Genomic DNA, 14,548 nt, shown 5'->3' on the forward strand with positions numbered 1-14,548 from the left:
TTCCTCCGGGTGCTCCGGTTTCCTCCCACAATCCAAAAGATGTGCAGGTTAGGTGAACTGGCCATTCTTAATTGCCCATAGTGTTAGGTGAAGAGGTAAATGTAGAGGAATGGGTCTGGGTGGGTGCTCTTCGGAGGGTCGGTGTGGACTTGTTGGGCCGAACACTGTAAGTAATCTAATCTAGTAACCTAATCTAAACTCCATAGACCACTTCTCAGCCCATTGGCCCATCTGATCAAGGTCCCATTGTAATCTGAGATAGCCTTCTTCGCTGTCCACTACATCTCCAATTTTGGTGTCATCTGCAAGCTTACTAACTGTACCTCTTATGCTCTCGTCCAAATCATTTATATAAATGATGAAAAGTGGTGGACACAGCAATGATCCTTGTGGCACTCCACTAGTCACAGACTAGATTACTTACAGTGTGGAAACAGGCCCTTCGGCCCAACAAGTCCACACCGACCCGCCGAAGCACAACCCACCCATTCCCCTACATTTACCCCTTTACCTAACACTACGGGCAATTTAGCATGGCCAATTCACCTGACCCGCACATTTTTTGGACTGTGGGAGGAAACCGGAGCACCCGGAGGAAACCCACGCAGACACGGGGGGAACGTGCAAACTCCACACAGTCAGTCGCCTGAGTCGGGAATTGAACCCGGGTCTCTGGTGCTGTGAGGCAGCAGTGCTAACCACTGTGCCACCGTGCCGCCCAGTCTAAAAAAGCAACCCTCCACCACCACCCTCTGTCTTCTACCTTTGAACTAGTTCTGCATCCAAGCGGCGAGTTCTCCTGTATTCCATGAGATCTAACCTGCTCACCAGTCTTCCATGGGGAAATCTTGTCGAACGCCTTACTGAAGTCCATAGAAATCAAATCTACCGCTCTGCCCTGATCAATCCTCTTTGTTGCTTCTTCAAAAAACTCAATCAAGCTTGTGAGAATGATCTCCCAGCCATGTTGATTATCCTAAATCAGTCCTTGCCTTTCCAAATACATATACATCCCATCCCTTAGGATTCCCTCCAACAACCTACCCACCACCGATGTCAGGTTCACCGGTCTATAATTCCCTGGCTTGTCCTTACCAACTTTCTTAAACAGTGGCAACAGTTTAGCCACCCTCCAGTTTTCCGGCACCTCACCTGTGACAATCGATGATACAAATATCTCAGTAAGAGGTTCAGCAATCCCTTCCCTAGCTTCCCACAGAGTTCTAGGGTGCACCTGGGGATTTATCCACTTTTATGCATTTCAAGACATCCAGCACTTCCTCCTCTGTAATATTTCCATTCTATATCTTCCATGTCCTTTCCACAGTAAATAGTGATGCAAAATACTCATTTAGTATCTGCCCCATTTCCTGCAGCTCCACACAAAGGCCGCCTTGCTGATCTTTGAGGGGCCCTATTCTCTCCCTACTTTCCCTTTTGTCCTTAATATATTTGTAAAAACTCTTTGGATTCTCCTTAACTCTATTTGCCAAAGCCATCTCATGTCCCCTTTTTGCCCTCCTGATTTCCCTCTTAAGTATACTCCTACTGCCTTTTTTACTTTTCTCAGGATTCACTCGATCTATCCTGTCCATACCTGATATATGCTTCCTTCTTTTTCTGAAGCAAACTCTCAACTTCTTTAGTCATCCAGCATTCCCTATACCTACCAGCCTTTCCTTTCACGCTAACAGGAATGTACTTTCTCTGGATTCTTATCTTATTTCTGAAAGCTTCCCGTTTTCCAGCCATCCCTTTACCTGCGAACATTTGCCTCCAATCATCTTTTGAAAGTTCATTACATTTACATTACATTACTTACAGGCCCTTCGACCCAACAAGTCCACACCGACCCACCGAAGCGCAACCCACCCAGACCCATTCCCTACAGTTGGCCTTCCTTCAATTTAGAACTTCAACTTTTAGATCTGGTCTATCCTTTTCCATCACAATTTTAAATCTAGTACAATTGTGGTCGCTGGCCCCAACGTACTCCCTTACTGACACCTCAGTCACCTGCCCTGCCTTATTTCCCAAGAGTAGGTCAAGTTTTGCACCTTCTCTCCTAGGTACATCCACATACTGAATCTGAAAATCAGAGGAGCAAGTGCTGGATGTCTTAAAAGTGGATAAATCCCCAGGACCTGATCAGGTGTACCCTAGAACTCTGTGGGAAGCTAGGAAAGTGATTGCTATGCCTCTTAATGAGATAATTTTATCCTTGATAGCCACAAGTGAGGTGCCGGAAGACTGGAGCTTGGCTAACGTAGTGTCACTGTTTAAGAAAGGTGATAAGGACAAGCCAGGGAACTATAGACCAGTGAGCCTGACATCAGTGGTGGGCAGGTTGTTGGAGGGAATCCTGAGGGACATGGTGTACATGTATTTGGAAAGGCAAGGACTGATTAGGGATAGTCAACATGGCTTTGTGTGTGGAAACTCATGGCTCATACACTTGGTTTAGCTTTTTGAAGAAGTAACAAAGACGATTGATGGGGGCAAAATAGTAGATGTGATCTATATGGACTTCAGTAAGGTTCCCCACAGGACACTGGTGAGCAAGGTTAGATCTCATGGAATACAGGGAGAACTAGCCATTTGGATACAGAACTGGTTCAAAGTAGAAGACAGAGGGTGGTGGTGGAGGGTTGTTTCTCAGACTGGAGGACTGTGATCAGTGGAGTGCTACAAGGATCGGTGCTGATTCCTTTAATTTTTATCATTATTATAAATGATTTGGATGTGAGCATATGAGGTACAGTTAGTAAGTTTGCAGATGACACCAAAATTGGAGACGTAGTGGACAGAGAAGACGGTTACCTCAGATTACAACAGGATTTTGATCAGATGGGCCAATGGAGTTTAATTCAGATAAATGCAAGGTGCTGCATTTTGGGAAAGCAAATCTTAGCAGGATTTATACACTTAATGGTAAGGTCCTAGGGACTGTTGGTGAACAAAGAGACCTTGGAATGCAAGTTTATAGCTCCTTGAAAGTGGAGTTGCAGGTAGATAGGACAGTGAAGAAGGCGTTTGGTATGCTTTCCTTTATTGGTCAGAGTATTGAGTACAGGAATTGTGAGGTCATGTTGCAGCTGTACAGGACATTGGTTAGGCCACTGTTGGAATATTGTATGCAGTTCTGGTCTCCTTCCTATTGGAAAGATGTTGTGAAACTTGAAAGAGTTCAGAAAAGATTTACAAGGATGTTGCCAGGGTTGGAGGATTTGAATTGTAAGGAGACGCTAGACAGTTTGGGGCTCTTTTCCCTGGAGCATCGGAGGTTGAGGGGTGACCTTATAGAGGCATACAACATTATGAGGGGCATGGATCGGATAAATAGACAAAGTCTTTTCCCTGGGGTGGGGGAGTCCAGAACTAGAGGGCATAGGTTTAGGGTGAGAGGTAAAGATATAAAAGAGATCTCAGGGGCAACTTTCTCACACAGAGGGTAGTGCGTGTATGGAATGAGCTGCCAGAGGAAGTGGTGGAAACTGGTACAATTGCAACATTTAAAAGACATTTGGATGGGTATATGAATAGGAAGGGTTTGGAGGGATATGGGAACACAAACATTTGCCTTGCAAAATGAAAATATTTGGATAAATATTGAATATTAAATTACCAAGTTCATGATATTTTTCATAAGTAATTAATAAAATGGAATTCAAGCAACCAAAAATGATATGCCACAATTTCTAAGTCTCTGCAAACTGATGGGCAATTTGCAACATTCCATTGTTAGTTTCACCAAAGCTGATGACAGTAGATTCTCACCATGGGCATCCATATTGAACATCAAGGTGATCATGAACTTGCTGAATTTATAACATTAATACAAAATATTCCCAAAACAGACATTTAGAGTTGGTAATTAATTCTGAAGAAGATTCTGTTAATGATGTGATTTATGGTCCTGACATGACATGTCCTTGGAGGCTTGGAAAGTGAAGGATGAAGCTGAAGTTGGAACAATTGGCGAAGGTTAGTAATTGAGTATGGAGCCAAGATGTGCATTAACCCTCACCCATTTGTAGTGATGCAAACAGTACACAAACTTCATGCTGCCTGCTAACCTCAATGATAATGTATACAGCTTCATACTCAGCACTGGGTGGCTGTACAACTTAGCAGAGGTCTCAAGTTTGAGTCAGATAAGCACCACTCAAAGCCCGTAATACTTAAAATCAGGCAGCACTTTTTACAAACAAAGTGCAGTCTAGCTACAACAGAGACTGGAATTGGCTTGGGGAGCTTTTTGTTAACACAAAGAGGAACAGGTGGTGTGCCACATACCAGCTAATTTACTTCAACGTTCTCCAATGTAGCACTGGATGCCTTTTCTGCAAGAAGGGGGCAAAGTGAGAAAAGTCCAGAAGTATATGGTGAAGGCAGGTAGCTGTTGTAATGAATGCAAGCAGTTTGTCCCAAGGACCTGGATGTAGTGCCTCAAACAAGTTCACAGATGCCATAGCCTTTAAAGTAAGTCAGTACAACAGACCATGCTTAGTTCAGCACCTCCTGCACTCGCATCTCCATCAAATATGACATTAATTGCATGTCCTTGTCTTCTGCACTGCTGCAAACCTGTCACTCACATCACAGTTTGCGAACACTTTCAGCTATTCAACTGTAGCATCCAATTCATCCAAATACTTTGTACTGGACTCATTGATAAACTGTAATACCAGTTTTTAAGAGGGTGTCATGTGAGTTCTGGTCCACAGGCCTCAGATGAAGATTTAAGTGGAGCCAGGCCCAGAAAAAGACTGACAGGAGAACATATACATTCCTCTCTTGTCAGGCTTAACAGATCACTGGTGCTTCTATCAAAGAACATGGAGCAATCCTGCTCTAACTTGGCACAGGACTTTGAGCAAAGCTTGGAGACTATCCTTTTCCAGCTGTATATTGTGACCACTCCATGAGCACACTTGTAAAGCTGCCCAGGGCTAATGATTGATGTCTCTGCTTCCCTAGAACGCCAGCAAAATCCACACATCACCTGAGTACTGCAGTGAATACTCAGACTAAGGTTCTGAAATCTGTGTACTGTTATCACGGGTGTGAAAACAGTGCTCCAAGAGCTGCCCAGGATCTCAGAGTAGCCCTAGCAATCTGGCATGCTGCAGAATTCGAGGATTGCTGAGGCACCACTTTTGGATGTGACAGTAGCTCACATACAGAACAAACCTGGTGTCTGCTCTCAGAAAAACTGCATTCATATTCCCTATGCTGCCAAATGACAGCACCCTTATAACTGGCACTTATGCCAATGTGGCATTGACCAACATTGGGGCTTCTGGGTTAAGAGTTACTCAACAAAGTTGTGTAAGGTCATCTGCAACATTGGCCATTTGAAGGTCAGCAGTACCCCCACCAGCTGTGCTGCAGCTATTCGGGTAGCATGGAATAGGGGCAGTGTACAAGATAAAGGCAGATGGAAGCAGCAGCCGGTAAAACATCACCTGTGTATGGTCTATAGCAGCCTGTCTAATCAAGATATCTGCTGCCCTGGCAAAGCCCCATGCAATTCTGCTTGCTTTATCTTAGACAGAACACAACAAATACTCCTCTCCTTGAGGAAAGGTCTCACCTTTCCAATGCAGCAGTGGACAACAAACTGAAATGGTGATGGCTAGCATGAGGGAAGATAACTTTAAATTGAGGGGTGATAGATATAGGACAGATGTCAGAGTTAGTTTCTTTACTCAGAGAGTAGTAGGGGCATGGAACGGCCTGTCTGCAACAGTAGTAGACTTGCCAAACTTAAAAGCATTTAAATGATGTTTGGATAGACATATGGATGAAAATGGAATAGTGTTGGCTAGGTGGGCTTCAGATTGGCTTCATAAGTCGGTGCAACATTGAGGGCCGAAGGGCCTGAACTGCGCTGTTATGTTCTATGTTCTATGAGACTTGTTATGGATGTTGCTGACATGGATTCTACCACGAAGAGGTCCTGGGTCTTTGTTAACCTCACAACCAGTGACAGATACATTCCTATGTTTCCCGAGGCTTAAACAGTTCTGAGAGCATCTCCTTTGTAAAGTGCAGATGATTATGCTTTTAATTTAGATTGGGGTAAGAAAACTGCTCCTAGGAAACCCCCAAGTTAGCAAAATCTCTTGCTAAAACATCTTTAATTGAACTTCTCCTCTTCCCTCTGTGTGCAGTTTGTCCTCGTCTTTACCTCTGCTCCATCTTCCCTTGCTGTAGTCCAAGGGGGAGATGGAGTGAGAGTACGCTGGACTGGAGCAAGTCATTTCACCAAAATCATGACAAGACCTTTTCCAACTTTCCATCACTCACTATCAACATCACCAAAGACTTGTACAAGCTCAAATGGAGTGAATATTACTCAGCAGCTAACTTGAGATTTGTTTATGGTCCTCTCAAATAGATTTGTTGTGTGATTCTTACTGCTGCTAAACAGCAAGCACTTGTTGAGGAGGGAATGCAGATTGAAAGAGTAAGATTGTAAATAGCATCCAGTGGTGATAAATCAGTGTTAAACACCAATATTTCAATTTTCCCATCCTTGTTCTTCAGTTTCTTATTTCCAACAGGTATGTTAACATCCTTACGATTGATGGCAATCAGTACAGATCAAATACATTTGCCACAAACACATTTGACACAAACATCATCCATTGTACCAATACTGTGAGTGCCACAACTGTCCATGTTTGGAACTGAGGAATCTCTCTTGCAATGAATCATTTCCGTTGTTTTTCTTTGAAGCATTTCCTCTTGGTACTGTTTTGTGGCAGATAACATCGTTATTAGGAATATCATTCTGACACTCAGAAATGCAAATTAAGTTAATGTAAGGCTGGCGATATAAAGCCTGGGATAGGCTACATGATTAATGTCATACATGCTGAGTGATAAGTAGCAGAGTTGGAAGAGATTTTGATTTTTACCTGGTTCACAAAGCTCTCAATCACTACAGTTTTCCGCATGACATGTCTTCATCTGGTGCAAATTGGTTGATAGAGATTGGCTTTGATTTGTCAAGAACTTCATTATCATTGCTTCAGTTTTATTGTTCTATCATGAGATGCAGGTATCACTGACCAGGCTGGTATTTGTTGTCCATGCCTAATTTCCCTTTAACTGAGTGATGGTTTGCAATGCCATTTCAGAGAGCAGAGTTGAGAGTGTGGTGCTGGAAAAGCACAGCAGGTCATGCAGCATCTGAGAAACAGGAAAATCGATGTTTTAGATATATGCCCTTCATCAGGAATCCTGATGAAGGGCTTATGCCCGAAACGTCAGTTCTCCTGCTCCTCTTGACTCTGATCTCCAGCATTTGCAGTCCTCACTTTCTCCCATTTTAGAGAGCAGTTAATAGTCAAACACATTGTCATGGGTCTGAAGTCACGCATAAGCCAGACTAGATAAAGATGGCAGATTTCCTTCTCTAAAGAGCTTTAAAGAACAATTATTCCACAGTCTCTACTGGACCAGTTTTTAATTCCAAATTTTTATTAACTTCAAATTTTGCCATCTTTTAAGAAGGGATTCAAGCCCATGTCCCCAAAAATTATCTAGGCCTCTGGATTACTAGTCCAGTAATATTGTTACTACACCATTGGTGGCTACCAAGAGTAGAAAACAGTGGAAAACTACTAGTGACAGAAACTGCTGAAATATCTCAGAATGAAACATCAGGCAATGAGCTGAGAACCTGCCTTTCGACAGCACACACATGAAGAAGAGGCGGCTATAAATGCTCAAATTTATTTAAATGAAGTGCAATAATGTACACACCAAACATTCCATTGTCCCTGATCCAGGTGGATGACATGTACAGTTCAATACTGCGTCAGTCAAAACTGTTTGCATGCTTTAATACTTATTCTGCCATTAATCCACAAATTTCTTATGAACTAATAACTTATATTTAAAAACCTTGTCGCAACATTCTCTTCTAGTTAATTTTAATCTTTTCTTAACATTTTTTCTTACTGCTCTCACTCACAAACTATTCTCTTTCCTTTTATTTAGTCCCCTTTCCTTCTCTATCTTATTTAGTTTGCCATTAATTCACAATTTGCCATTTGCTGTTTCATTCTCCATCCTTCACTTTCAGAGGTTGAGGAGAGCAACTATTGGTCATGGTTTATGTGGTCTAAAATATGGCGTTGACACATGATCCACCTTTACAAATAGTTTTTGTCATATTATCTTTTTAATTGAGGTTTCTGTAGAATAGAGAATGAACTGGTTCTTGTCAGTACAGAATCATTGACAATGACATCAATGACTTTTAATTAAGGTTTATATTTGGTGAAATAGCAATTTTATGTAATAAGAGTAAAACTATTGATACGATAACCTAGGGAGTTTCCTAATATTTTTAGCGCTGTGGTAAATGAGCTCATTAGTAGAGAAACCAGCTTATTAACTGAAATAAAAGCATAGGTCCAATTAGATTCTCCTTGTATGGTAATGCATTTTACTTTGTTGGTACAAGCATGTAATGTGTAAATGTGTGAATTGTCATGCAGTCTGAATGAGAAAAATACATCAATGTGTCAGACTAATGAGAATGTGGATTAATAAAGGTTTGATTGGTCTAAATATATTGCCAAAAAGCACCACTCTATGGGTTGGAATTCATATTCTCAAATTGGAGCTTCCACATCATATCCCACACCCCAACCCCCACACTAATGAAAAATTCAACATAACGATCTCGCATCAACAATATGTCTCCAAAATTACAGGAAGTGAGCATGTATTGAAATCAATAAGCCCCTGACATTTTGAAGCCACTTCGTAACGAGTTAATAAGAACCCAAATATCAATGATTTTTCATCGCCCAGTTAATCGGGTATCAGTTGAGAAAAGATTTGGGAGGCTTTTATTAGCCAGCTATAATGAGACCACTCTGGGCCGGTGAAAACAGACTGCCACTGGAACCTTGGCTGAACGTAGCAACAGACTCTGCTGGGAAGACAGCAGCCGATATATGATTTTTAATAATTTTATAATATCTTTTCTGAGCTGTCAGTACAAAGTAAAGTGTATTTCTAAGAGCAGGGAGGGCTTTACAATTCTAGCTTTGGCTGACTTCCTGTAAGTAGTTAGATCCCTCTATCACATGATGTTATGGCCTGCAGTGTCAATTAGCTACAAAGTCTTTTCTTTGCATTGATAATTGACCTTGATCCCACAGGAAAGTCGGTATTTAACCATCTGACACTTGATTGAATGAGCAGAGATGGCAGGAGCAAGTGGCAGTCAACTTCCATTCTGCCTCACTCGGGCTGCTATCCAATCGTACATCGAAACTTCACATATTTGGTTTCTGAACAGAGTTTTTAGGTAACCTAGCCATCCAACAAACAGAAGGAGTGCAAATTTTTCTGCATTATATATTGATGCTTCTTGGGGAAAATGTGACTTCCCAGCTTCTAAAAAGAAAACTGTTTCAGTCCTACTGCTAAAATGACTGACAATCTCTGCATTACAGATTCGAACATTTTGGTATCAACACTCTTTTATGTGGATCCAAAACTGCTTTTGAAGATGAAGTTCAAACAAAGCAAACAATTAGGAAATCAAAAAGTCCAATTAAGGGCTTAATAATAGAGGGGCCACTGGTATCTATATAGACAGTCACCAAGAGGTTAGATAAATGCTGTGAAACCAATCAGCACTTTACAGAAGCAAAATTGGAAGAGTAGGCTTGAGAAGAGTCTCACTGGAATAAGCGCCTGATGATACAAGGATTAGGTTAACCTTTCAAGTTTAGATCAAACATTTAACACTGTGCTCAAAACATTGTAATAAGTCAAAGCAAACACTGCAGGTGAAGGAGAAAGCATTAAAGAAAGACCTTTAAACAGGGAACAAAGGCTGTAAAGGAGTTAAGATTCTCAGTCCAATGTGCCTGGTGTATCAATAGAATTAAGGATAATGAAAGCAGAATTGAGGCTTGGCAGTTTGGCAATTGTTTCCATGAATTCACAGCATGCTATATGAGGTTTCCTGCCAGCTTTGTATCTTTGTGAGTTGGCTGTGAGAAACATCCCAGCTACTTAATCTACAGCCAAAGATTTTGTGATTAGAATTCCCATTCCTGGCGCAAAGGCAGTGGGCCGGACATCGGTTTAAAGATGCGAGGGAGAGGAATGGTGGGGTGATAGAGTTTCACTTTTTCTGGTGTTGTTAATCCCAGGAGATTTTCTGAGCATCCTATTGATTGTAACTGTAGAAAGTCTAGATTTTCCTGCTAATTTAGACAAAGGGAATGCCACAGGCTACGTAGGGTTGGAAGGAGGTTCAGTGAACAGGCAAGAACATGGCAGATGGAATATGACACTGTTAGAACCTCCTTCTAATCCTATGTAGCCTGTGGCATTCCCTTTGTCTAAATTATTAATGAAGATTGTAAATACCAATCACTCAAATACCAATCCTTGCATATGCAACTAGTGACCCAGCCTGTGAACCTAAAGATGTCCACTTAAACTAATTCTCTGTTTACTGTCATCAACCAAAGCAGAATTTGTACTACTACTTTACAGCCAATCCTATGAGGCCTCATTTTTTGTCATAACTTCTTGTGTGTTACCTTGTTAAATATTTTCAAAAAAAAAGTCCAAACATTCTGATTTTTCCCTTATCCATTTGCTGGTTAAATCCCATCCCTCCAAAAGCAAAATTCACAGATGTTTCAAACATGAATTCTCCATGTTGCCTCTACTTTTACATACCATGACTCTCTGATGAACCTATTAGCACATCCTGAATAATGAGTTTCAGCATTTTGTCTACTATTGGTGTTGACATTTGGTCCTGTTACCTTTTCTCATCATTTCTTGGATACTGGGAACTGTTCTAGAGTCTGAGAAAAGCTGGAAGATCAAAACACTGGTGTGGGTCTGGGTGGGATGCTCTCTGGAGGGTTGGTGCAGACTGAGGCTGAATGGTCACTTTCTGCAAAGTAGATTCCATGACCTTCCCCTTCCTGTCCAAGTTCATCCCCAGCTGAGAAATGACAGGTGTAACCTTGACACAGGCCAGGCAACACAAGCTAGTTGCAACTTCAGAGACCAATATCTACTTTGCTGACTACTATGCCCTCTATCACTAACACACCCATTTTCTCTCATCATTTGAACAGCTTCCTGCACTGAAGTACTATTGTCAATTTTCTCATTCACACCAATAGCATTCACCTTGTATCAATTGGTCAAAGTCTCAATTCACTCTAGATCCCTTGACCTGCCTAATTTGTAGTCACTCTCTCCTATCCCTGATTCTTGACCAACTCTACCAATGTTCCAGCTAACATATCTGGAATGGGGTCGCTTCCTGGAACAAAGTATCCAGCTAACTCTTCTCCCTCTTTGATCCACAATTTCTGCAGCCTGGAATTTAGTGCAACAACTCCAAACTGAGGATCATTGAGGCCCCAGGGTTGAGCACAGATATAATTGTCCTGTCTTCAGTCTTCAGCTTCCCTATACTGCAGTCAACACACAACTGACACTGGGGTTAATTTATCTTATTGGTTAATTAACTATGAATGGAGTTGATTTTTTTTTCAGTTATATCAAATTGGTTTATCTCATTTAAGTTAACAGTTTATTGAAAAAAGTTACAATTTTCAAACTTCAATCATGGATGACCAACCACTCTGCCTGCATCAGGAGAATACACAGAAGAAGAGCGCGGCCTTCTTCTCTTCATACACCCTGCGCAGGGCCGGGTCCGCGTCGGGCTGACCGAGGCATGACTCCAGGTCGAGCATCTCCCAACTCCCCAATCCTGGATTTCCACCTCTGTCAATCCCCTCGCATACTCCTGACAGAAGATGCGGATGTGAGCCTTGCCCATGTCCCACCATAGCCTCAGGGAGGGGAAGCTTCCCTGCTTCCTTCTCCAGCCGGCCCAGAAACGATGAAACTAGTCCCGGAACCGCTCATCCTCCAGCAGCAGGTTGTTAAAGTGCCAGTACGTGGAGCCGAGCCTGGCGCCTAACGGAAGGAGTTCTGCCCACACCAGGTGATGGTCCGTGCACGACACCTGCCGCGTGGAGGCCGTCAGAAAACAGGAGCCGTACGCCCGCGAAATCAATGGCTAGTTCTCACTATCAGGAAAAAACATGGGAGAGAAGCCAAGAAAAAACGTCGCTCAGAGTAAGGCTGCCAGACTAGAGGTGATAAGGAGACGGGATGAACAGGAGATGAGGCTGCCAGTGTGGATGGTAGGACACCAAAGGGTTTGCGGGGGAAGAAAAACAAAGCAGACAGGGTAAGGGCCTCAAGTCTGCAATGTACCAAGAGGGCTGAAGTGAAGTCATGCATCAAAGTGGAGAGGGGACAGCACTGGGGAGAAAGGAGACACAAAGTGTGACGGAGGGCCTACAAAAAGGAGAAAGGTGAAAGTTTTAAAAGGGGCAGGCTTCCTGTCACCAAATTGCCCTTTATTTACATGTGGAAAATCCATGATACTGATTCAACTCCTCAGAGCCAGCTCTCAGACTGAACAGAAACTCTGACACTTGTTTTTTTACACTGCTGAATGAAATAACTCTACAGAGGCTGGTTTCCTGTTACCAAGTCACCCTTTTTTACATGTGGAGAGTTGACACTTATCCAGCTCCCTCAGAGCCAGCTCTCAGACTGAACAGAACCTCTGACACTAATCCCCTGTTTTTTTGGTGCTTATTTTTTCCTCAGCACCCATGGTATGTGTGTGCAGGTGTGAGTCACAGTGAAAGACACAAGGTGCATGAATCTTTATTCAACTTTCCACCACCAGGAAGAAAGGAAACACCCGGGTGGCCAGTGACAAGCAGTGCCCTTCACATCAAAGGGCAATGTTGTGTGATCAAATAGTGAAGGGGAGGGCAGGGACTAAATCCAAACAGCGTTGGAGGGGGAAATGATGCACTCCACTCCCTGTGGCACCCACCTCTCCCCGAACAACTCCATGGTATTGGTGGACACCACGTGCTCCTTTTCCAAAGACACCCGGGCTCTAACGTAACAGCAGAAGAGGGGTAGGTAGTCGGTCCAAATGACCCCCTCCACGGCCCGCTGCCTGGACCTGTTTATGGCCAGTTTGGCCAGGCCCTGGAACAGACCCACGAGCAGGTCTTCAGGTGCCCAACGATCAGGAGTGTGGAACTGAAGTGTAACCAAAAGCAGAGGAGGTTGAGAAAATCAAAAAGGGAGTGCAAACGCCCACACCCAATATACATGTGGTCCACGGATTCCACAGCACCACAGAACAAGCAGTTGGGCTAGGAGTCCATGAACCACTGCAATCTGCGGTTGCAGGGGACCGCTGCGTGCAGCATCTACCACCACAGATCCCTGAGAGAAAGGGGGAGGACTCCCGCGTACAGAGCCCTCCACTGGGGATCCCCACCGACCAGCAGCAAATGGTCATGCCAAGGCGTGTCCAGACAGTGGATAAGGGAGAAGAGGTGGACGGTATGCAGCAGCAGTCAATCCAGGGCCTGCTTTTATGTCCTTAAAAAAGGGACAAAATTAAAATTCCAGAGGCAGCTCAAGTTGTGGGGCACAGGTTCCCGTGGAAGTATGGGACCTTGAGACCAATGTGAAATTCCGTCCATGCTGGGGTGAGCACGGATGAGATCCCACCGCACACCCGAGCATCCTCGAACTGGCGCACTACGCCAGATCCGAGCACAGCCATTTTAAGGCATCGGATGGCGGTGGCCATATACCGGAGGTCTACCACTGCCCTGCTCTCTATGTCCTGTGGCAGCATCTAGCCCAGGCCCCCAGCACATCCCCGACCCTGGTCACCCTCGCCGCCACGGCCTTCCCCTCCGACAGCCACTCGAACCAGTGAGTGTGGAGGTGCGGATTCCTGAGCAACGGCTCCCTGACGACAGCTGCTACTCCTGCCGGAGGGTAGGCGCGATGCAATTCGACTATGTTCCAGATAGTGATCAGGTCCTGGTAAAAGACAGGCAACGTCTTGAGGGCGACCTCCAAACCGTCACGGTCTGCAAACAGGAGCTGCGTGTCGAAGTTGAGGTTACGCACCTGGCGGAAAAAATACGGCGCCAGGGCGCACCACCGAGGAGGAGGCTCGACATAAACGTATCGCTGCAAGGTCTGAAGGCAGAACGTCGTGACCTGGGTGCGGACGCACACCAGCGACTTACCGCCCTCCTCAATAGGGAGACTCAGAACCAGCGCAGCAACCCAGTGCATCTTTTTGTCCTAGAAGTCAACCAACGTTCTCTGGATGTCAGCGACAAAGCCAGGAGGAGGGACCAAAATGACCAGCCGGTACCACAGCATGGCGGCCACCAGCTGGTTTATGACCAGCACTCGGATCCTATAAGATAGCACTTGGAGCAGTCCTGTCCAGCGGCCTAGGAGAGCCGAAACTATGGCCTCCCGCTCCTGCCAGTTGGCCAGCCAGGATTCCTCAGCCAGGCCGAGGTAGACCCCTAGGTAGAAGAGATGGATGGTACTCCAGCTGAACCCCCTTAACTCCTCCGGCAGGGAGTTCACCCGCCACGGACTGACCAGTAGGTCGGAA

This window comes from Hemiscyllium ocellatum, chromosome 9 (genome assembly GCF_020745735.1).
Source record: "Hemiscyllium ocellatum isolate sHemOce1 chromosome 9, sHemOce1.pat.X.cur, whole genome shotgun sequence".
Lineage (NCBI taxonomy): Eukaryota > Metazoa > Chordata > Chondrichthyes > Orectolobiformes > Hemiscylliidae > Hemiscyllium > Hemiscyllium ocellatum.